The sequence below is a fragment of the Delphinapterus leucas genome, chromosome 6, assembly GCF_059928025.1.
Source record: "Delphinapterus leucas isolate spDelLeu-1000000601 "Yukka" chromosome 6, BTC_Dleu_Yukka2, whole genome shotgun sequence".
Classification (NCBI taxonomy): domain Eukaryota; kingdom Metazoa; phylum Chordata; class Mammalia; order Artiodactyla; family Monodontidae; genus Delphinapterus; species Delphinapterus leucas.
The window spans coordinates 13,500,164-13,522,833 of record NC_143134.1 but is presented as its reverse complement, the minus strand read 5'-3'; the positions used below and the strand labels follow the sequence as shown (position 1 = coordinate 13,522,833).

At 47.8% G+C, this 22,670-nt stretch overlaps 1 protein-coding gene across 9 annotated transcripts in view; it reads right to left on the bottom strand.

Annotated features, from left to right (window-relative positions):
- Positions 1–22,670, bottom strand: part of GALNT7 (polypeptide N-acetylgalactosaminyltransferase 7) — a 115,899-nt gene that overhangs the window by 35,991 nt on the left and 57,238 nt on the right. The window lies entirely within an intron of this gene.

The following is a 22,670-nucleotide window of genomic DNA, read 5'->3' as shown; positions in this document are numbered from 1 at the left end:
TATAATTGCTTCACAATACCCTGTTAGTTTCTGTTGCACAACAAAGTGAATCAGCCATATACATGCACAAGTCCCCATATCCCCTCCCTCTTGAGCCCCCCTCCCACCCTCCCTATCCCACCACTCTAGGTGGTCAGAAAGCCCCAAGCTGGTCTCCCTGTGCTATGTGGCTGCTTCCCACTAGCTATCTATTTTACATTCGGTAGTGTATATATATCGATGCTACTCTTACTTCTCCCCAGCTGCACCCTACACCCCATGTCCTCAAGTCCATTCTCTATGTCTACCTCTTTATTCCTGCCCTGCAACTAGGTTCGTCAGTACCATTGTTTTTTTTAGATTCCATATATATGTGTTGGCATATGGTATTTGTTTTTCTCTTTCTGACGTTAATTTATGCTGCACCTTATTCCACAAAGGACTTCAAGCAGCTTACAAAGACACACAGAATACAACAATATTACAAAACTCTAAAACAGGAGGGGGAAAAGATGGATAAAGAAAGAACAAGAAGAAAAAAGAGGAAGCAAAAACAAGATTTTAAAAGTGCATATGTGAGGGCCAAGGGGTCTTGCGTGTACAGTCCTGGGACACCCTTCACAGAGAAGACACTCAGGCGGCACTCCCTGAGCTGGGCAGCAAGGTGGCCTCGCACCCCACCCCCACCCCATACTTCGAATGGATAGGCCACAATTTGGCTTGAATTTTCTAGCAGGGAAACCTGGTCAGGACTGTGTTTAACAAACCAGTTGTTCGGAAAGAGTGCGATATTCTTGGCGCGAAGACCAGCTGGGATGTTTTTTCCAGGGGGCCTCGTTATGGTAAACGCAGTGATGAGCCTCCCTGGGCTGTCTTCCTGGAGGCTGTCAGTGGAGACCAACGGCACTGCACCAAAACACAAGTCAGTGTAACAGTTGCGTGGAGACCAAGTTGGGAATTTAAGTTCAACACTGATTTGAAGATCACACTTTGCAAACATTCCTTAAAATGTTTACTGAGTACTTGTAGTGAGGTGGATGGACCTAGAATCTGTCATGCAGAGTGAAGTAAGTCAGAAAGATAAAAACAAATACCATATGCTAACACATATACATGGAATCTAAAAAAGCAGTACTGATGAACCAAGGGGCAGGACAGGAATTAAGACGTAGACATAGAGAATGGACTTGAGGACACGGGGAGGGGGAAGGGGAAGCTGGGACGAAGTGAGAGAGTGGCATGGACATATACACACTACCAAATGTAAAATACATGGCTAGTGGGAAGCAGCCTCATAGCCCAGGGAGATCAGCTCAGGGCTTTGTGAGCACCTAGAGGGGTGGGATAGGGAGGGTGGAAGGGAGGCTCAAGAGGGAGGGGATATGGGGATATATGTATATGTATAGCTGATTCACTTTGTTATAAAGCAGAAACTAACACACTGTTGTAAAGCAATTATACTCCAATAAAGATGTGGAAAAAAATGTTTACTGAATCATCCCCTATTCCGTGTTTCATCCCTCAGTGAGTGATTACATGCCTTCTCCATGTGCTCTGATTTCAACAAGGAAGTCACCTTGACCACGTGCAGGACCCGTATTTCCAAAGGCAGATTCTGACCCTGGTAATGACGGAAAAAAAGATGTAAACTTACAGGGCAGCATGGTGACTTTAGGCTGGACTGAGCAAATAATTTCACCACCAGAGCATGGTTAGGTATTAAAGGAGTTATCAATATAGGCCAAAGAACATTTATTTATGGAAGGTCTTAAACACTGATACTAATGTTCCTACAGCAAAATGAGGATATAAATACACTAGATCATGTTTTGAAGACTCAACTATAAAACTCTGAATACAGATGTGCAAAAGAGTACATAATGTACAACAGTTAGCAGAACAGGCAATTTCTGGGGCTCTAAGAATATATGCAGTATGTTTAGCAATTTACCTTCATAAAGGTATTAAAAAGACATGTTGCCGGTTTAGCACGTAGTATAATGGATACATATGTGATGTTTAATAAATATTGTGGAAGAGGAAGTGGGTAATACTGTTTCTAGAAATCATTAAAGCAGTATCCTTCTTTTCCTATATTAATTGAATTATCCTCTCTCTTACATCTTTGCTTCACTGTAATTTTCCGGAACTTAATGCATAGCCAAAAGTAAGCTGAAGTTAGTTATCAAAAGGGTTATGCTCAGAGATGGGATGCTACTGTGAAGGTAAGTGAGTGACAGGGAATGTTCATTCTCACCCCGAAGAAGGCAGACAGATGCCAGGAAGTCTCAAACCACCACTTTGGAAAACACTGTAGCTCATTAAACACTGCCAAAGGAACTCAGGGACTGAACAGCTGTGAGATCACAAGTGAGGTGACTCATCAATTTGCTAACTTTTCTCCTCAGAGGCCCTGGGTTTCTAATAGGTGTACAGATGGGCCACACACAAGGGAGACGATGACCCAAAAAGAAAGGAAAAAGGAAAACGGCAACACGAATCTCATCTGTGTGGGGTGGCAGCTGACAGAGCAGTGGGGACCAGGGGTGTGTTGCACGGTGAGAAGAATCAAGGAAGCACCACCAGGCACGAGGAAAGGGTTACTAATCCTTTGTTCTGGCTGGTCCACGGGGATCCGTCCTGCTGAATAATCCTTGTGCGGCACAAACACCGAGCCAGTAGCTCGGTCATCACAGCAATGTCACAGCAAGCAGGGGACCGGTGAAGGAATGTGGCCCTCCCTGCATGGCGCATCTTTGTAAAAACTCCTGCCTGGCTGCGAGGTGATTTTTATTTTCCTCTTCTAAGTTTTCTGTTCAATATATATACTTCCCTCTTTCAGAATATTTAGGAATAAAATTGCTACTTAAGACAACTACAAGTGAACAGAACATCACTTAGTAGCTTCGAAAGCTTCACAAGCATCTAACCCCTGGGCAAGAGGTCCGTCCTGGTACCTCTTTTCTAACTAAAACCATCCAATGAAGGCTTCCCAGACCTGGAGTTCCCTGTTTCCCCAGGCATTCACCCAGTGGGCGGCTTTGCCCCACTGCATCTTTTCTAAGCAGCGGGGGGCACATTTTATAGAAACACTACTATTTATACCCATTTGCATTTTGATTCAATAGTAGGCTGTTGGACAGATTTGCAAATCAGACTGCAGGTGCCTGTGTTTCACTGCTGCCATTTTTCCCTCCTGATACCAGCTGGTTAATTATGCCGTCGAATCCCATCACCCTGTTACACTGGTAGAGCAGGGGGGCGACACAGAACGGGGTGCAGGAAGATGGCTGTCCCGAGAGCAGACACCCTGCCCAGGAGGGGAACGGGACGTACACACAGAGACGTGAGAGCTCGCGGGGGAAGAAACCTTATGTGGGGGCCGGCTGCCAGCTCGTGGAGGTTTATAAATCGGAACAGGAAAGTCAGCTCCTTCAAAGTGCCAGGATAGTGTTTCCAGCATCCCTGAATAAGTATGTTTAATTATCAGCATTTTAGACGTGAAGTATTCCATGTGGAAGAAAAATTATACTTCTTCAAAATCCACCCAAAGTCTCAGAAATCAATCCTAAATATTCTGAAGCAGTTTTTAAAAACTGTATACATTTTGCAGCAATTGAGATGTGTTCAATTATGTTGCTCAGGGGTAAAAAGGTTTGCCTTTTAAATTCCTCTCAAGACCTAAGTGGACATCACTGGTTTATTAACACATACGCCCACCCCCAGTTCCCGCACTCTGAGCCCCTCTGACAGGCCTGGCCATGTGCCCACCGTGCTTGCCTGGTGTCTGCTGACCGGAGATGAGCTTCATAGCACCGAACCCCACAATGACCTCTTATATACTAAGGCCTTCGTGAGCGAGGAAGCCGTTTCTGCAGCTTCCTCATTTCCTAAGACAGTAGGATGCAGAAACCATTTTCCCCTTGCAATTTCTATTCACAAAACACTGTCATTTAAAAAAAGGGCATGTTTCCCCTAAGCTGCTAAACTCAAGACCTCAGAGGAGCAATTTAATTGAACCCTGTGGCTATGTAAAGTCTTGTTTTCTGAAGCTGATGCCAGTCTGTTAAGTCTTTCTTCTGGCGAGCACAGACAACCATAAGGGTTACCGTCACAGTTGAAAGGAAACAAGTTTGACTCTATTTGCCTCCTAAGTATTCCCACTTTAATTTTAAAGATTTCTCCATGAAAGGATCCATAGCCTTACATAATGCCAATAGCAGTACTTTCCTGTACCCCTGCAGAATTGTTAAAAACTAGTGGCTAGGGCTTCCCTGGTGGCTCAGTGGTTGAGAGTCCGCCTGCCGATGCAGGGGACACGGGTTCGTGCCCCGGTCCGGGAAGATCCCACATGCTGCAGAGCGGCTGGGCCCGTGAGCCATGGCCGCTGAGCCTGCGCGTCCGGAGCCTGTGCTCTGCAACGGGAAAGGCCACAACAGTGAAAGGCCCGTGTACCGCAAAACAACAACAACAAACAAACAAACAAAAAACTAGTGGCTATACTTCAAAGTACATTTCATTAACATTTTGTATTTTCCGTTTCTAGAAATATGCACACATGTACGTTATCTTGCTCTTTTCTGCACAGGACTTTTGTGAATAATTTGCCCACGGGACTTCCCTGGTGGTCCAGTGGGTAAGAGTCCTCACTCCCAATGCAGGGTGCCCGGGTTCGATCCCTGGTTGGGGAACTAGATCCCGCATGCCGCAACTAAGCCCCGGCGTAGCCAAAGTGAATAAATAAATAAATATTTTAAAAAATTATTTGAAAAAAAAATAACTTGTCCACAATCAGCTGGGGGCGATATCTGCGGTTTTATTGGATCCTGCTGGTAATGTGAAACCTTCCCAGCAGCAAGCCTGCAACTTTCCCTTCTCAAAAGCTGTCCATCCCTTTTCCTGCGTTATGACAGCTGACTTCATGGCCATGGCCCATTAGACTGTGTTGTGCTCCTCTGAAATGAAGGCCGAAGTAAGAGTCAGGTGGGATGGTCTTTGCTCATGTGCTACTGGAAAGAATTTCAATCACTTCTCTTGAGGAAGAGGGGAGATAAAATCTTGAAATTAATAAATGTTCCTGATAAAAAGTCTAGGCTAGTTACTAGGAAATTAAACAGACTCAATACAGCATCTAACCACGTGGGTGAGTGATGCACTGGGGCCTGAGAGTAAGATACTACCACTTTTACACGGTCACCGGTACCTGAGAAACTCAGGTTAGGTCTGCTTATCAACAGAGACTATTTCAGCACTAAATCTAATAAATATTCTGAACAGTGCAGCATACCTCCTGGTTCATGGCCCCTGCGCTGACTGCAGCAGCCTCTGTGAGCCCATCCTGGCATGATTCCAGCTCCTTCCTAAGCCTCTTTAGCAAGAAGACAGTAAAGGAGGTATGGGGGAGGGGCGGAAAGGAGGGGTGGGAGGGAGAAAAGAAAGATGAATGGGGGGTGGGGTACACTGAATCCCAACCAGGCCAGTTTATTTCTGTTCTTTGAATGGAAAATCTTAATAGTCTATGCTCTTTGGTCTTGACATTTCTAAAAGCCACTGTCAGATTTTCCTTCCGGTGTAAATTAACAAGTAAAAATATTTGGTCTGTTAGATTTACTATTTTTCAGTGTTACAAAGATTTGCATTTACTCTAATGGGATATTGGGTGCTTTGTCCATTAACTCTATACTAAATATTTCTGTGATTAACCTGCACTCTATACTCAAATATACAAAAACACAGTGGCTCCTTAGTATTCGTGGGTTCTGTCTGTTAATTTGCTTACTCTCTAAAACGTACTTGTAACTCAAAATCAGTACTTGGGACATTTTTGTGGTCATTTGACAACACGTGCAGGGCAGGGAAATGCGAACAGGTGGGCACAGGACGATGCTCTTACTCTGGTACTGTAAACATGTCCTTTACAGTGCCTGTTTAGTCTACTTATTTCTCTCTTTTTTTAAAAAATTAATTTATTTTTGGCTGTGTTGGGTCTTCGTTTCTGTGCAAGGGCTTTCTCTAGTTGCGGCGAGCAGGGGCCACTCTTCATCGCGGTGCGTGGGCCTTTCACTGTCGCGGCCTCTCTTGTTGCTGAGCACAGGCTCCAGACGCGCAGGCTCAGTAGTTGTGGCTCACGGGCCTCGTTGCTCCGCGGCACGTGGGATCTTCCCAGACCAGGGCTCGAACCCGTGTCCCCTGCATTGGCACGCAGATGCTCAACCACTGCGCCACTAGGGAAGCCCTAGTCTACTTATTTCTTATTTTGTGCTTTTGGTTGCTGATTTCGCTGTTTAACGTGGCCCCCGAGGTTGGGCTGCAGTGCTGTGTGGGGCCCCTATGTGTGTGAGGTTGTGCTGAGCCTGATAGAGAAAGCGTGTGTGTCAGATAGGCTTCCTGCAGGCATGAGTCCTAGGGCTGCTGGCCTTGGATCCAATGTTACGATGCAACGGCACACTAAATAAGGTGCCTTTAAATAGAAACACACATAAAACAAGGTGATGCACAGATCAGTGATGCAAAGGTGCTAGAGGCGTGTGAGCACCTATCCCTGTGTTTCCTCCGGCAGTGACGCTTCTGTATCCCTGACCCTGTGTCCACAGGGGCTTTATGAGCATCACCACCATGAATGATGAGAACTGACTGCCCATCAAAATGCACACGCACAGAAGCTACATGTCAGCGGCCAGCTATGAAGCCTGTCACTCTGGACTGCCCACTACAAAGGGGAAGCATGGGCGGGGGTGGATTTCTATTTACGGGCAAACGTTTCTGGCTCTCAAAACAGCCTGCAGGGTGTTAGAGGTACAGGCTGAATTACATTCTCTCCATTAAAATTAAATGTATGCTTCGAAAACATTTATTAGACCAGAGAATAAAACTTTAACCCGTAGGGTCATAAAAAGTCATGGTAAGCTGGGAACATTCTGTAAGATATTCAGGTATGCTTTGTATAAAAATGTGCCCTGAAAACTGCAGGAAGCTGCCAAAAGAAGAGAAAAAGAGATTGAGAGATCAAGAAGAGAGAGAGAGAGAGAGAGAGACACACACACAGAGAGAGAGAGAGATTTTCAGCACTTAGCACCGGTAGGAACAAGGAAATGAGCCTGTTTCACTGGCAAACCTACCCTTTTAAAGGACAACGTGGTCTCTTGCTTAGATGACAGTATAGGCTTCAAAGAAGCTTAGAGTCAGAAGAAATACAGGGTTAACTTGGAAAACAGATCTACCTCTTATGTGACGGTGAGGGTGACGCGCCCTAAGGATGAGGCTGAACACACACCTCGTGCGATGCGAGACCCTCGCAGAGCAAGAGCTTTTGTAGGGTCTCTGCCACACCAGGCGGGGGTGACCTCCGACAAGTGGGGCTCACGTTACCGACTGTGTCACATGCCTTTGACGTTCTTTATCACATTTAATGCTCAAAATAATTTTATGAGCCAAGTGCTATAACCCACATTTGCCAGAAGAGGCTCTTCTGACCCCTCTCAGCTTTGTGTGAGGTCCCCGCCTCTCTGCATCCGTGGGCCTGGGGCTCCCAGGCACCCGCGGCCCCTTCTCCTTGGGCTCAGGCCCAGCCACTCCAGGGCAGGGCCACTGCAGAACCCACTGGGTGGGGGGCTGCCAGCTCCGACACCCCTCGGCCGTGGAGATGTGCCATCCGGGAGGTCTACAGACAATTTAGGGAAAAGCTCCTTCGCAGCATCTCCTCAGCACTCAGGTGACAGGGTTGCACGACACTGGTGGGTCTGCCGGATCCCTTAACACTGACCCTCTGCTCGGGGACCACACCCACCTGGCCCTCTGCTCTCCCTAGAACGGCTTCTTCCAACTTAGATACAAGCAGAGGCCCTTGCTACAATGAGTCAGGATTTTCGGTGCCTACAGTTAAAGAGAGTCACTTTGCAATTGATAAGATACTCCCCTTTTACGCAGACGTAGAGAATGGACTTGACACAGGGCGGGGAAGGGGAAGCTGGGACGAAGTGAGAGAGTGGCATGGATATATACACACTACCAAACGTAAGATGGATAGCTAGTGGGAAGCAGCCGCATAGCACAGGGAGATCAGCTCGGTGCTTTGTGTCCACCTAGAGGGGTGGGATAGGGAGGGTAGAAGGGAGGGAGACGCAAGAGGGAGGGGATATGGGGATGTATGTACGTGAATAGCTGATTCACTCCGTTGTACAGCAGAAACTAACACACCATCGTAAAGCAATTATACTCCAATAAGGATGTGAAATAAATAAATAAATAAATAAAAAGATACTCCCCTTTTGTTCCTAAGTAGAACATTTTATTACTGCCAAGACGCTTCATACAGAGCACAGATAACATGCTTACACGACTCTGATGAGCAGACCTCCCTGGCCTTCTACATGTGTGGAGAGAGGCCCGGGGAGACAGCACGCCTCCTGTGGCTGGGTCATCCTGGAGACGTGCCTGCTCTGGACTTCCGGTTCCCTGTCCACGAAATGAAGGAACAGTGACCTCTCCGGCCCCCTTTGGCGCTAGAATTCTGAGTCAATGGAATATTCAACAGATGACGAGCACGGTTCCTGAGGTGCCCACGCCGTTCCCTGTGAAAGCTGCCATGTGATCGCGAAAGTGGGATCTCGGGCCCTGGTTCCCATCCACTGTGACTGGTGGTCTGCTAACTGTGTCACATCACGGGGAAGAGGCTGGTGAGGCTCAAGCATAAGCCACACGAGGAAGGGCAGGGAGTGATGAGCTTTTAGAACGTAAAGCAAGTCTGTCATGCTCTAAAAACCATGAATATATGTATGCACTTGGTGTGCGGAAAGAACATGACAAATATTCACCAAACAGTAGCTGCCTCTGGAAGGGGAAAGAGGTCAGGACCCCTTTCTTGGTCGATGCGGCAAAATGGGCTTCCTCCACCCCCGGGGCTGGCACGCAGGAAGGGTAACAGGGGCAGCTCTCCCAACAGGATCCTGTCCTGGAGATGCTGGCAGGGTTGGTCTTGGTGACACAGAATGGCTGACTGTCTCCTGGTTCATCCGTCCTGGTCCCCTTTCTCCTTCTGCGGAAACCAAAGAAGGGTGAGCCTGGGGTCCTGGCTCACCTGAGGACCTCACCTGCCGGACGGCCTGAGGTCTCCCCGCCAGGGCAGGACAGGGTCATGTTGCTGCAGGGCTGGAATCGATGCAGCACGTGCCTCTGCCAGGATTCTGCATCTATTGTGACTTTCCAAGAAGAGCTGTCACACCTGGTAGGGCCTCAGGGCCCCCAGGGGCAGAAAGAGGCGGTACCCACACTCGGCTCAGCTGGAGTGATAACAGCTGTACACCAGCTGCTTGCTGGCTGGTTCTACTTGGCTCTGCGTCTAGAGGGACATGAGGAAGACCCAGGGGAGGATGTAGAAACATAGAAAAAAGTACTTTGAAAACGGAAAAGACCTTGGTGGACGCCTAGTTCAGTGGTTTCCAAACCAGACCGAGGAGCCGGGGGGTGGTTTCAAGGAGATGTGAGAACCAGAGCACAGAGGTGCTCCCTAGGAAGCCGTTGGCAGAGAGGATTCCGCCGATTCTGTGCAGGAAATGAACTAAAAACACTGACCACCCCCTCTCTTTACAGATGAGGAAACGAGACTCAGAGAGGACTGTGGGGCGGTGTGTCCTCAGAGAACTCCTGCCCTGTCAGGACAGAGCTGTGTCATCTGCGTGTTACACTTTATAGTGGATACTGATGGGCAAAGAAGACAATTCGGTCATCCCGCAGGGTCGGCTTTGCCTTATCGATGACATTTTGTCCTATACCATAACCACTCACATCTTAGTCTTAGTTACTACGGCTTTGAGTGCATTCTTCTGATTCCATTGTATACCTGCTCAAAGTTTTGCAATCATTAGAATAGAAATAATAAATGCCTTCTGACTACTCAGGTATTATATAGAAGACTTTTTTTTAAATGCAAGAGGGGGTGAAAATAATCAATGCATGGCAAGTCCTCAGGTTGCTATAGTTCCCTCATTAAAAACTTGGTCCCAGGACTAATTTTAACTCCAAAACTTAATTTTTTTTGTCTGTATAAAAACTGCAGATAATAAAGCACCATTTTTTGTCTGGTAATTTGCTTAGGGGGAAGGTGTAGCATGGACTAGCTTTATAGATGTCCCCAGCCGATGAGTGAGCAGTTTAGAAACTAACTTAGGTCACCTGAATCATGTCTGACCAAACGTTTTCATCATGTTAATACTACTGACCTCATTTTATGATACATTTATATGATAATTTACATATTATCTGTAGAATTTAGAAAATATAGACAACTCGTGTGCACTGTGCTATGAATTCCTGAAATTGTGATCAATACAAAATATTGATTTAATAAAGTATCCAACTAATAAACTGTTGAACTTTGAACCTTGGGGTCTGAATCCCTGTTTTCTCCCATGAGTTCCTTTTCTGAATCATTTAAATTATTACGATGACGGTAAACTACTCCAAATTTGGGGGCTGATCGCATCATACCATTTGAAAACACTGCTGTCCCAAGAATAGGAAAGCTGGTCTTTTTTCTTTCTTTTTTTTTTGGCTATTACTTTATCCCTTAGTCCTATGTAATTAGAGATAGGATCTCATTCATACTATCAGGCCACCTACCCTTTTGTAGATGTTCTAGCACTTTTGTAATATAAAATCAAGTTCTTATTTATCAGTTAATTAAAATAGAGTTCAATTAAATTTTGGATTAAGGATTTAATTATCTAAATCATTGGTAACCCTAGAATCTGGTGAAGTTACCAACGAATCAGGTAGAAAAGATCTCCTTGAACTTTATAAAATGTCACTGTGTTTGTCAATGATAAAACTAGAAGACTGAAGACGACAATTTTTTTTTTTTTTTGCGGTACGCGGGCCTCTCACTGTTGTGGCCTCTCCCGTTGCGGAGCACAGGCTCCGGACGCGCAGGCTCAGCGGCCATGGCTCACGGGCCCAGCCGCTCCGCGGCATGTGGGATCCTCCCGGACTGGGGCACGAACCCGTGTCTCCTGCGTCGGCAGGAGGACTCTCAACTACTGCGCCACCAGGGAAGCCCGACAATTGTTTCTGAAGTCTCATTATTCTTATTATTCATCTAGTTGATTCTAAAAATCTGTAACAGTGGTTCATGAAGTACGGTCCACAGATCCCTGGGGCCCCCAAGACACTTTTCGGTTAGGTCAAGATATTTTCATGATAATATTAAGACCGTAGTACCTTTTTACTATGTTGATCTTTAATCTGATGCCACAAAAGCAAAGGTGGGTAAAATCGCTGGTGCCTTAGGGCAAAGCAAGGTAATGGCACCAGCAGGTTCCTGTGATGGTGATGCCCCTCACCCTGCCACAGCCAGCATAAAGCCAATGCTGCTTACACAGGAGGAGTGAGTCTTCCTTGGGGAGGGTTTATAATTTTTACTCAGTCTCAGCCCTGAGCACATGCTTCAGCATCCTGTCAGACAGGTGGGAGGCGTGCAGGAAGGGTTTCTGTTCCCACCGAGGACGGCGGTCATCTCGAGGATGAACACCATGCGCCCAAGCTCCCGAACCCGCCGAGTCCCTCACAGAACGCCGCTGCACTTGAAGGGACCTACAGACAAACCGAGGCCAGTCAGGCTTGGGGATTTGGCATTTCCTCAAACACAGATGAAGGGAGCCTGTCACTTCAAGGAAAACAACTGACATCATTCGTTGCCGGTGATAAAACTTGAACATTCAAGCAAAACTTAGACTCCTGGAATTATGACAGCATCCCAGGAGTTGAAGACTTTTCTGATGAGATGGATGATGACATTGACACGTGGGGCTTTGTTGTGCTTACAGTACAATGAAACTGTCAGTATCTGGAAGATCTGCATCGCTCAGGAAACCAGTATTTTCCAGATGGCCAACACATGATGCTACAACGTCACGTAAGAGCAGAAGGCCCGTCTAAGGGCGAGACCGACTAACAACAGGGTAGGGAAGGGTCTTCGGAGGGATTCAGAGTCTACGTGGCAATTACTTTAAAAAAACTACCACTTGTGTTTTGGTGTAGTATCAATGAAGGATATCTACAACTATCTGAAAAGGAGATTAGATTGAAAGCACTCCTTTTTCCAATAACAAGTCTGTGCAAGGCCAGATTTTCTTCATCCAAGACAGCGTATGGGCACAGACTGAAACGCAGAATTCAGCAATCTTCTACAAACCAGACATTCAAGGCACTGGAAAAAATCCAGGGCAATTCTACTCTTATCAGAATTTTTTGGGGGAAAATTTAGTTATTTTTCATAAAATGTTAACATATAATAGTTTTTTCTTCTTATTATTATTTGAATTTAAAACTTCTGTTTTAATTTCAGTATGGTAAATGGTGATAGAGATAGCCCATATAAAAAAACCTTAATAATTTGGGGCTATCGATAATTTTTAAGCAGGTAAAGGGGGCCTGACCAAGAAGGTGAAGAATTGCTGGTCTATAGGCTATGGACAGGCCAAGCTGTTAAAACAGGTGGACTGTTACATGTTCTACTTTCACATAATTCGTTCCGATACTTGCTGATATGTAACTAAAATATCAATTCCTACAATGACCCAGATAAGTACGGTACAAAATTATCTTCAGAGGTCAAGAATATAAGCATTATCAATATTTTTCTTGTTACTTAGAATAATTTCACTTGCAAGTATTAGTAATTCTCCCGATTAGAAGGAAAGGGAATGGAAATAAGGGATAATTCAAGGGAATGGGTTGAATAACCTAAAATAAAGCTCAGAGAAATATGCACCAAATTCTGAAAGTGTCATCAGTGGCCCCCACTGACTGAAAGGTGGACGAGGTAAAGGGCAGGATAGGGCCTTTTTACAGTGGGATGACGGGCGGCTATCTCCATTCCACCCCCAGTGTTTGTCATTTTGAGAGAGAGAGAGAGAGAGAGAGAGAGAGAGAGAGAGAAAGAGACCCATGTATCCAGGAATGATTACTGAAACACCACTGATAATGTTCAGATGTTCTGCCATGATGTAGCCTGAGACCCATCACAAAACCCTCACTGCTAATACCTAACTTCGTTTTACCTTCATTTATCTGGCGGTTCAACCGATCTGTGCCTGCTGTCCCCACAATGTTCTAAGTCCCACCTCTGTTCTTTCCACTGTGTTACACACCCTCCACCCCTGCTTGGCACCTCTGGTCAACGTTACCTTGACTGGCCCCTTAGAGCAGTGGGGATTATTAACCAGGGGGAATTCTGCCCTACAGGGCCATGTGGCACAGTCTGGAGACACTCTGGGCTGTCACAGTTAAAGACAGGAAGGGGCGGTGTGTGCCACAGGCATCGGTTGGGTGGGCACAGTCCAGAGATGAGGCTGAACATCCTACAAGGCACAGGACAGTCCGCCTGACAGAGACCGTCAGTACTGCCGAGACGGAGAAAACCCGGCTTAGAAGCAGGAAAGGATCCTGCAGTAATGACATACAAGGCCTCTGCCTTTTACCTTTTTCTAACTTCCTGTTCTCCTCTTTCAAACAGTTAATGTGATGTATATACTGTAATACCCACCTCCACCCCCGACCCTGCCGCCCCGGGCCACTGGTTTAGCGTCACTAACAAGGCAAGGCGGTGTGGAAGCTCGAACTGGGATCCCGCCACCCCAATCTTCTAGTTAATGTGACCTTCAAGTTATCTGCTTCTGAGACTCAGTTCCATCCTCTACAAATACAGAGAAAAAAAAATAATAATAACGCTGTTTCCGCACAGTTATGAGGATGGGAGACAGCGTGTCAGAGAACGGAGCTCACTGCTAGACCTACAGCAAGCGCTCCACAAGTGGACAAGGGTGCTGTTGACCCCCACAGGCACTAACTGAGCACCCCTTTCTCCACCAGCCGCTGCAACGGAGAAGTACGGAACGAAGAAGCGGCATCGCGACGACAGCTCGTCATCTGGGAGTAAAAGACAGGCTTGGACCTCAGGTAAGGCGACCGAGAAACATCCCCACCGCTTGAACAAGTGTAAATGAGCGCCTCGGGGCTGGAGCCTGGAGTCCTGCGGTCACGGCACCGTCCCAGCCCGCGCTCGGCCCCAGCCGAGGCTGCGCCACGGTGCCACAGGCAGCCAGACCCCAACCGAGGTGGCTTCATCCTCTGCTCAGGACAGACCCTTCGCGGTGTGCCTTGAATAAGAGCACCCGATGCTACTTCCCCACTCGGCCGGCGTTCACACGGCCCGGAAGGACAGCCGGCAGGAAGGAGTTTGCAGGCTTCCCGGAGCCCCGTCCTGCGGCTCCCCGCTCTCCCAGGAGAAGCCCCAGCAGGCCTGCACCGAGCGCGTCCGCCGCTGGGGGGAGCGCCTGCCTCGCGAGACGCGACGCAAGCGCGGGGCGGTCCCGTCTTTCGCGGGAGACCCCCCCCCCCACCTCCTGCGTCTGCGGGGACCGTGGCGCATCCCCACGGTCTTAGGAACCTGGAGCTCAGGTGCTCAGATCTGTCTCCGGAGCCCTTTTTCCCGGCTCTGGTTTGCTCGCTGGGACTTGCCTTTCTGCAGTAGGTGCGGGTGTGTTGCTTCTGATTGAAACGGCAGTGCTCATTCTACAGTGAGTTACTGGGTTATTAAAAAATAAGTCTCCTCCACATTGGCTACGTTTGGGACAGTGGACGCTCCCCTGGGATTCCATGAAGAGGAACGCAAAACCGTGGCCATTTCCCAGTGATGAACTAAAAGATATTACTGAATGTGAACTGTGTTTTTATATCATTTTAACTCATGTAATAACTTGTTCCTCTTATATGTTGCAAGGATGACAAAAGAGCAATTCTATTTGTGATAGATACTAAGTGCATTTTTAACATATTTGGCCTCAAGTGAGCAAAGGTGATGGACTTACTGACAAGTGTACCCAGGGAGTCATACAAGTTATTCCTGTTGCTCCTCCCCCAGGCCCTGCTTGAGAGGAAACAGTGCTGCTGACCCGCCTCACAGCTCTCCCCAGGAATCTTCCCCGCCCAGAGGGGGAGCTGTCAGAACTGACCCCCTGCACGGCAGGCCCCCACGACGGCTGTTCTCTTGCTCTCTGGACAGCCCCTGCCTGACTGGTCCCACCTCACCTACACCCACTCGCATGGCTGGCCTTCTCTCCTGGAGCCTGATCAGTAAAAATGCCTACGTACTCGCCCCGGGCCCAGCTGGTGGTTGCTGGTACTGTGCTTCCAGAACAAACGGTTGGTTTATGCGTGGCCTAAAAATAGCCAGCTTCAGGTAGATGATGCCTCTTAAGTGTGGGCAGCACCTCGCTGGGTGTTTGGCTTTGACTCACTGCAATAGGGGCACTCCTGCTCCAATGCCATACACGTTTTTTCCCCTGGAAGGCCTTCTGTTTTGTAAAATCATGCAGAAAGAAAGAGAAAGAAAAAAGAAGAAAACAAGAAAGGAAGGAAGGGAGGAAGGAAGGAAGGGAGGGAGGAAGGAAGGAAGGGAGGAAGGAAGGAAGAAAGAGGACTTAAAGGAACAACAGGGCTAGGACCAGACCACTGGAAACCCAGGGTGCATGGGAACCAGGGCCCTAAAGAAACCAAAGTCAATCAGTTAAAATCGCTACCAACGTGCAGTTTCATCACAGCCCATCCCTTGCATCCACGCAGCCTTGAAGCCCGGGGGCTCATCTTCTCCTTGTGCAGGTCCTGGGAGATATTATCTTCTAGCGCAGGGCAGCGATACCAGAACTAAAAGGTGGTCCAGGGCAGCCTTTCTCCTCCATCATGTTCTGCTTGGCTTCTCGGGGACCCCTAGGGTCCACGTCGCCCAGCACAGTGCAGCGCCGGTGTCCTGAGGCCCTCACCCCGTTCCTGGCGCTAGAGAGAAAGACTTTCTTCTCCGGATCTTCATAAATACACTGTCCTGGCGGTCACTTTAACTGTGGGACACCTTGCCGGCCCACCTCCAAACATCACCATGCAGGAGGAAATGGAGGACCCCCAGGACCACTTCCCTGTTTACCAAACACCCGAGGGCCTTACGCACAGGGGACACAGCGAGGGACCAGGCTGAATCTGACGGTCTGGTGGCCGAAGCACCAGGGGTCGTGCCAGCCTCCGGGTGGAAGGGCCCATGCCTGACGTCCACCGGGCACTGTGGCAGTTCAGACGCTCCCTGCTGAGCAACTGATGACTTTTCAGCAGAGGATAATGACCAAACACTCTGAAATGACCGTCAGCTCCAAATCTCAGATCTCTAGTAGGAAAGGGTACCAAACCACCCCCTTCATCTCCATGTCAGAGCTCTGGATGGGTGGGAAACTCACCCTGGAGAGAAAGAAAGAGTCAAGGTCTCCCTGACACTGTCACTGGGGTGGGATGTAACGAGGTACCTCGCGGTGCCTCCACGCACACAGCTAGCCTCCAGGGACTTACTGTAAACTCCCGGTTGGGGGTGGAGAGCTGTGCGAAAACAAGTCAAGCACCCGGGGTTATACTTTTACCAGGCAAACCCTGTCCTTTTGTAACGTGGTGGGTGGGGTGTGTGGGGAGATGAAGCTATGTTCGTGGGAGGGACCTCAGTGACCACACGGGGTCTCGGCAGTACAGAAACGTCCCCCCTGGGGACGGGAGCCACCCCTGCAGGCTGCTGAGGAGGGGGGTTCGAGGCTGCTGGTACCCTGCTAACGGTGGCCCCGAGCAGCAGATGACCTCCATGTCCAGTTTCTGGAGGCACCCCTCTAAACTGCTGTGCGAACTGGGGTGACCTAAGTTACCCCAATAGCTCCAGTAACTCCCATTTGGCTAAATACGTCTCCTGTGGTCAGCCAGGACCTTGAACAAAAATCGGCTGTGCCCCCATCATTGAGAAAATCCCAAAGTGCAGTGTGTGTGTGTGTGTGTGTGTGTGTGTGTGTGTGTGTGGGTGTGGGTGTGTGGGTGTGGTGTGGTGTGTGTGTTTTCAGACGTGTATGTTTAGAAGAGAAAGAAGAAAAGAAACTAAGTATCAGAACACAATTTATGCTTAAAGTTCATTTGGAAAACCTCTGAACTCACAAGAGTTCCCGAGAACTCACAAGCTCCCGAGAGTAAAGACTTTCAGGCCAGTTAGAAAGCAACACTTTTTGGATGTAAAAGCAGCAGCCATGTCCACTGTGGGTCACCTGAAACCAATTTCAAATGTGCTTCCTGCAGATTAGCTCTACTGCTGCCAAACTGCAGTCTGAAAAATGAGACGTGCCTTGGGTAATCCAAGAGAGGAAAGGAGTGCATGTCAATGGTCGTGACCCGTGTCGTTTGGATGGCGTCGTACAGAACCAGTGCTCATTGTGCTAACAGAAACTAGGACGCAGCACTGAAGTTCATGTGCACATACGTGATTCACATACACACGTGTCCATGATGTATAGACAATTCTAATAATTTGTTTTAACCTCTTATGAGCGGCTCCTTACATTTAGTCAGTGTTAATTGAAACCCATGGGTCACAATGTACAGGAACTGAAATTAGAAAAGAACCCTATAGCCTATTTTGAAAATACCAACTATTTGATAAATTATATTACTATATTCTACACAAAGGTATCAAAGAGAGCCCTTAACACAGATGGAGAATGAAAAAAGCTCACGACCATAACTACCTTAAATAAAATTAAATGTCAGTATTCTGGTATCAGGTAAGAAGAGAATTACCTAGTGTATAAGGCAGGAATGTCAGTGTATAGTATCTTTAAAAAACCACCTCAGTTTCTCACAGACAAGCTTAACAAAGTTATTAACATTTGCATGGCTCTTAGAGTTTTTGAAGCACTTCAACATCTATTATTTCGCTCTGTCAATGCAACTGAGATAGCTTTCTACAAAATAGAAATGCAACAGGAGTGTAGGCAGGAGGAAAGGTTAAACAGTAGAAGCAGATGAATTTGTTCAACAAGTCAAGATACTTATTAATTCATTTGTTTGAAACAAAATAGCTTGGATTATATACCCCTGCTTGTCTGCCTTCTTGGGCAGAGAAAGGGCAAGAATAATTTCCACACATTTGCATCCGCCGTTAGTTCACAGTAAAGGAAATAAAATCCTACGCTTTATTAGAAGAAAACCTAACGTAACCGCAAACAGCACTTCCCACAAATGGGCTCAGCCCCCTGCGGGGCTCAGCACGGGGGAGGGGCGCTCGCCCGAGGCTCAGGTCTGGGGTACAGGTGCTCTGGGCAGAGCAGCTTGTTCTGATCCTGCCCCCTCCTTGGTCAGTGGTGGCCTGCTCCCCGTTTCTGAGCTTCAAAGCCTTGTACCGATGTCTGATTCCTCCTTCCCCTCCGTCAGCTGCCAGCACCTCCTGTTCTAACTCTTGTTCTCCCCCTGAGTCTCCTTAGTCTGGTTCTGGGGCCTTCACTCAGGTTCCTACTGTGATACTACGGACCCTCTACCAGGTCAGGCCCCCACCCGCTCCGGACACCCCAGCAGCCTGACACTCCTCAAGTTCTCTCGGTACCCCTTCAGTGGGTCTTCCCTGCACCGCATTCAGTGCAGACTATGAAGAGCGGCACTGGGGGCTTGCAAACGCCACCCTCTCTGTCCTACCAGCTGTGTCTCTATGTCTCTGCACTCACTGCCCCATCCACGTAAGCCACGGCACCGGACTTCCTCCCGGTCCACGCCTACCGTCCTGCCCTCTATACCTGTAACCTCCTCCTGGGAAACCTCCTCATCGACGGGCCCGTCCCTAGTGCTCGCCCCGTAAATCCTTTCCTGACTTCCCTGTAACTCAGCGCGGCCCCCCTCTCCTTCCCTCAGGCTCTTTACGTCGCGGTAACCTTTCCCTTCTCCCCAGGGGTAGATGGCGAGCCCCTTGAAGGCAGGGACTGTACTTTCTTATTGCTGCATCCCTGACGGGCTAGCACAGTGCCTCGTTTATTGGAGAGACTCCATCTCTGCTGAACTGTGCAGAAAATCATGTATGTTTTTTTATAGAAAACAAGCGTGAAGGCAGGTGAGGTCATTCTTGGCTCAAGCCTTTAGAAAAGAAGGAGGCCTCCCGTTCCCTCCAAACACTGTTACTCACCCTCCTAATGAGCGATCAACAGCCAGTAAATGACTCAGCCAGGGGATGTGATTCAAAGCTGCAACAGACGTGAGCCTGAGTCACACTGGCAGCTGGGCAGTTCTGTCCTGCTTTTCATCCGAAAAGCCAGAGGGAATGGCCACAAGAACGAGCGAGTGAACCAGGGGCAGATGTTGTAACTGGACAAACAGCTCGAAGCTGGGTTCCCAAGCGTGGCAGGTGGCTCATTATGCGTGACAGAGGCAAGAGAGCAGGCTAATCAGGCCTAGATCCCATAGCTGCGGAGATTCAAGCCCTGTGCAGTACGCTCTCCGGGGGGACCAAGTGTGAGGGAGGGTGTGTGTGTGAGGTGGGCCCGTGGGATGCTTTCACTTTGCCGGTAGAGCAGAAAAGTGCTAATATGCACATCAGGTACTACGTGAAAATTAGCAGTGCTTTATTTGCTGTTGACCTTTTTATTTTGGCGAAAACTCTTAAGATTGACCACGTTCTAAATGATGAATAACTCAACTTAGAAATTATTTACGAGTCTACACTGAATTTTACAGTGTTCAAACAGGAAAGAAGCCTATCCCATTTTTTAAAAAAAGGTGAGAAAAAATCAAATTTAAAAAATAATCTGGATTCAGTTAAAAAATCTTCTGGGAGTATGTTTGCATATTTTGAGTATAAACAAAAGTTTTCTCACTAACATAGAATTTTAGAAAGGGGTTTAGGATCATTTGCTAAGATAGCCTCGGTCCTTTTATCTGACTGGGGACACGATCCTTGCAGGAACATGCAATAATCTTATTTCTAAGCGCTGCTCCAGTTATGCCAGAGAAAACAAGAAACAAAGAAATGATCAGCCTATGGAAAGGCATGGCAGGAGGAAGGAAGGAAGATTAGAGGAAAGAAGAAAAGAAAGGTGACGGGTTGGGGGGGAACGCAGTTAGGAAAGACAGCGAAAGGCAGGAAGAAAGACGACTGTAGGAGAGCAAGACCCAGAGAGATGGGAGCTTCAGAGGCGCCTGGCATGTCTGAAATCATCAAAGGGGACAAAGGCTTTGCCATCAAGGGAGGTGCGAGGAGATGCAAGATGATGCAGACACGACGGTGTGGGGGGAATCCACATTTTCCAAAAAGCAACAGAGGACCTCAAAGCTGCATAGTTACAGAAACATTCAAGGTTAGACAAACTGTGACCTGAAGAAAGTTGCCACAGCAATTAAAAAAGAAACAGCCACTAATACTTAAGTTTCTAACCCCCAGGCGTGTGGTACGACTTTTAGTCTATTATGTCCTTTAATCCCAATGCCAATCCAGGGGGTAGGCATTGGTAGACCCACGTGATGGATCAGGTAACTGATAGGGAGGGTAAGGAGCTGGTCTGAGATCTCGTGTCTGGTAATGGAGCCAAGGTCTGATTCCAGCGGACTCCTTCATTCATTCACTCCTTCATTCACTCACTCATTCATTCACTCTCTCAACAGATGTTCACCACTGGACACGGCCAAGCTCCTGGGTGTCACTTACTGGAAGTAGCTGGTGAAGAAAACAGACAAATTCCTTGCTCTCGGGACCTTATCATCTAGTAAGAAAGACAGTCAATAGCTAAATTAACCAATGTCTAATCGTAAAATTTGAGAGATACTAGGAATGAAACGGCCAGAGAGGAGTAATGGAAAATAAAGCAGGCCAGAGAGTCTGACGGAGCCTGAGGGTTGGGAAGGGGCCACAGAGGAAGGAAAAACCCCACAGAGGTGAGGGAGCTGGGGGGGGGGGGGCGTGCAAACGCCCCCCCGCGGGAGAAGACGAGCGGCCAGAGCGAGGTGGGCAGGCCCGGAACATTTTATTCTAGGTGCTCTGGGAAGGCAAAGAATGATGTTACCCGGGCTAGGTGTCAACAGGCAGGAGGCGCTGGCGGGGTTCTAGGAGAGATGACAGTGGCGTGGCCGTGGCTGGTGACAGGGGAGGTGGAAGGGTGGACTGGAGACGGAGCGTGATGGCAGGAAGAAGAGGCCTGGGGGACAGAAGGGATGTGAGGGGCGCAGGAGGGGGAGCCACCGAGGACCACGCTAGTCCTGGGCGCTGCCCTGCCGTGTATGCATGTATGCCTTTGATCTTCTTGGCATGTTTCTTTCTTCCTTTTTTTAAATTATAGTTGATTTACAATGTTTCAGGTGTACAGCACAGTGATTCACTCACATATGTACATATATATATATATACACATATGAATATATCTAGTCTTTTTCAGATTCTCTTCCATTATAGGTTATTTCAAGATACTGAGTATAGTCCCCTGTGCTCTACAGTAGGTCCTTGTTGGTTTTCTATTGATATTCTACATCTTAGCACATTTCTTATACCGAAGAGTGAGCTAGATTTTAAACTGATTTTCAAACTGGTGTTTTACATGTGTATCTTTTATAAGTAATTCATGTGCTAAAATCTCCGTTTCCACACCGAGCTCACCCTGGGATGGCCACCCTGCCCTGGTCCACGCTGTCCAGGAAGGGATGGGGCAGAGCAGGGAGAAGGCCTTTCTAACCGGGCCACCTGGGGTAGGACCACAGCTCTGCCATTTCGCTGGGCAGATACAGAGAAGTCACGGCGCTAAGTCTCAGACTTCACATTCACACGTGGCAACTCTCTCACAGTTTGCTTGTGAGAATCAAATAAGATCACTTGCAGGAAGTCCTGGCCTGTAGCAGGAAATCAGTGTTAGACTCTCCCCTTCCTTTCCTTCCCCATCATGGTGAGGAGAAGGCCATCGAGAGGTCCTCCGAGAACCCCCCCGCCCCCCATGACAGACGCACGGTCTGAGACTGTCTCGGGTAACTGGGATGCACTCCAGGGAGGACCGCAGATCCCGTCTGGGGTCCTGAAGTGTCCATGCACGGCAATTCTCGCTCTATAACAACAACCTCAGCCCCTGCCTAGGGGGGCTGCCAGATAAAATACAGGATGCACAGTTGAATTTGGATTTCAGATAAACCACAAGTATTTTTAATGTATAAGTGTATTCCAAACACTATTTGGGACATACTTATACTAAACATTTTCCATTGTTTAACTGAAAGTAAATTTGACTGAGCATCTATTTTTTTTTTTCTTTCTAAATACGGCAAATCTGCGACCAGGCAAATCTCCGCATTGATCAGGAATAACTGCTCCCACACTCTCCCTTCACAGTCCCCCGACATGCTCCAATTCTTCTCTGTTCTAGAGGTTACGTCCTTCACCACCCTGGTTCTCTACTGCTTCTCTTTCTTTCTTCTCTGCATATTTCATGCACCCCCCTCTCACTCCTATCATATCAATATAGGAAGGTCCAAAGTCTCTGGAGTAGCCCTCTGGTAGGTCCAGAATTTGACTGCAGGGTCATAAAGGATGCTGCTGTGGGGACCGTGTGTGTGTGCGTGCGCCTGCTGTGTTCACTTCTTAAAACGAGGACTGTGTTAACCACGCATCACAGGGAATACATCTGGAAAGTTTTGTAGTAGCAGTGAATTAAACTTGCATCCACACCATGGAAGCTAATGGAAGCTGCTTAGACCCTCTGAGTAGAATCAGTTAGTGAATAAACTGAAGGAGAAAAAGCTTTGAGTTCATTCAGTAATCACCATTATCAAAAGTCAAGAGTTGGAAACCCTTTGTTTTAAATCACACTACATGAAAAGCACTTGAACGT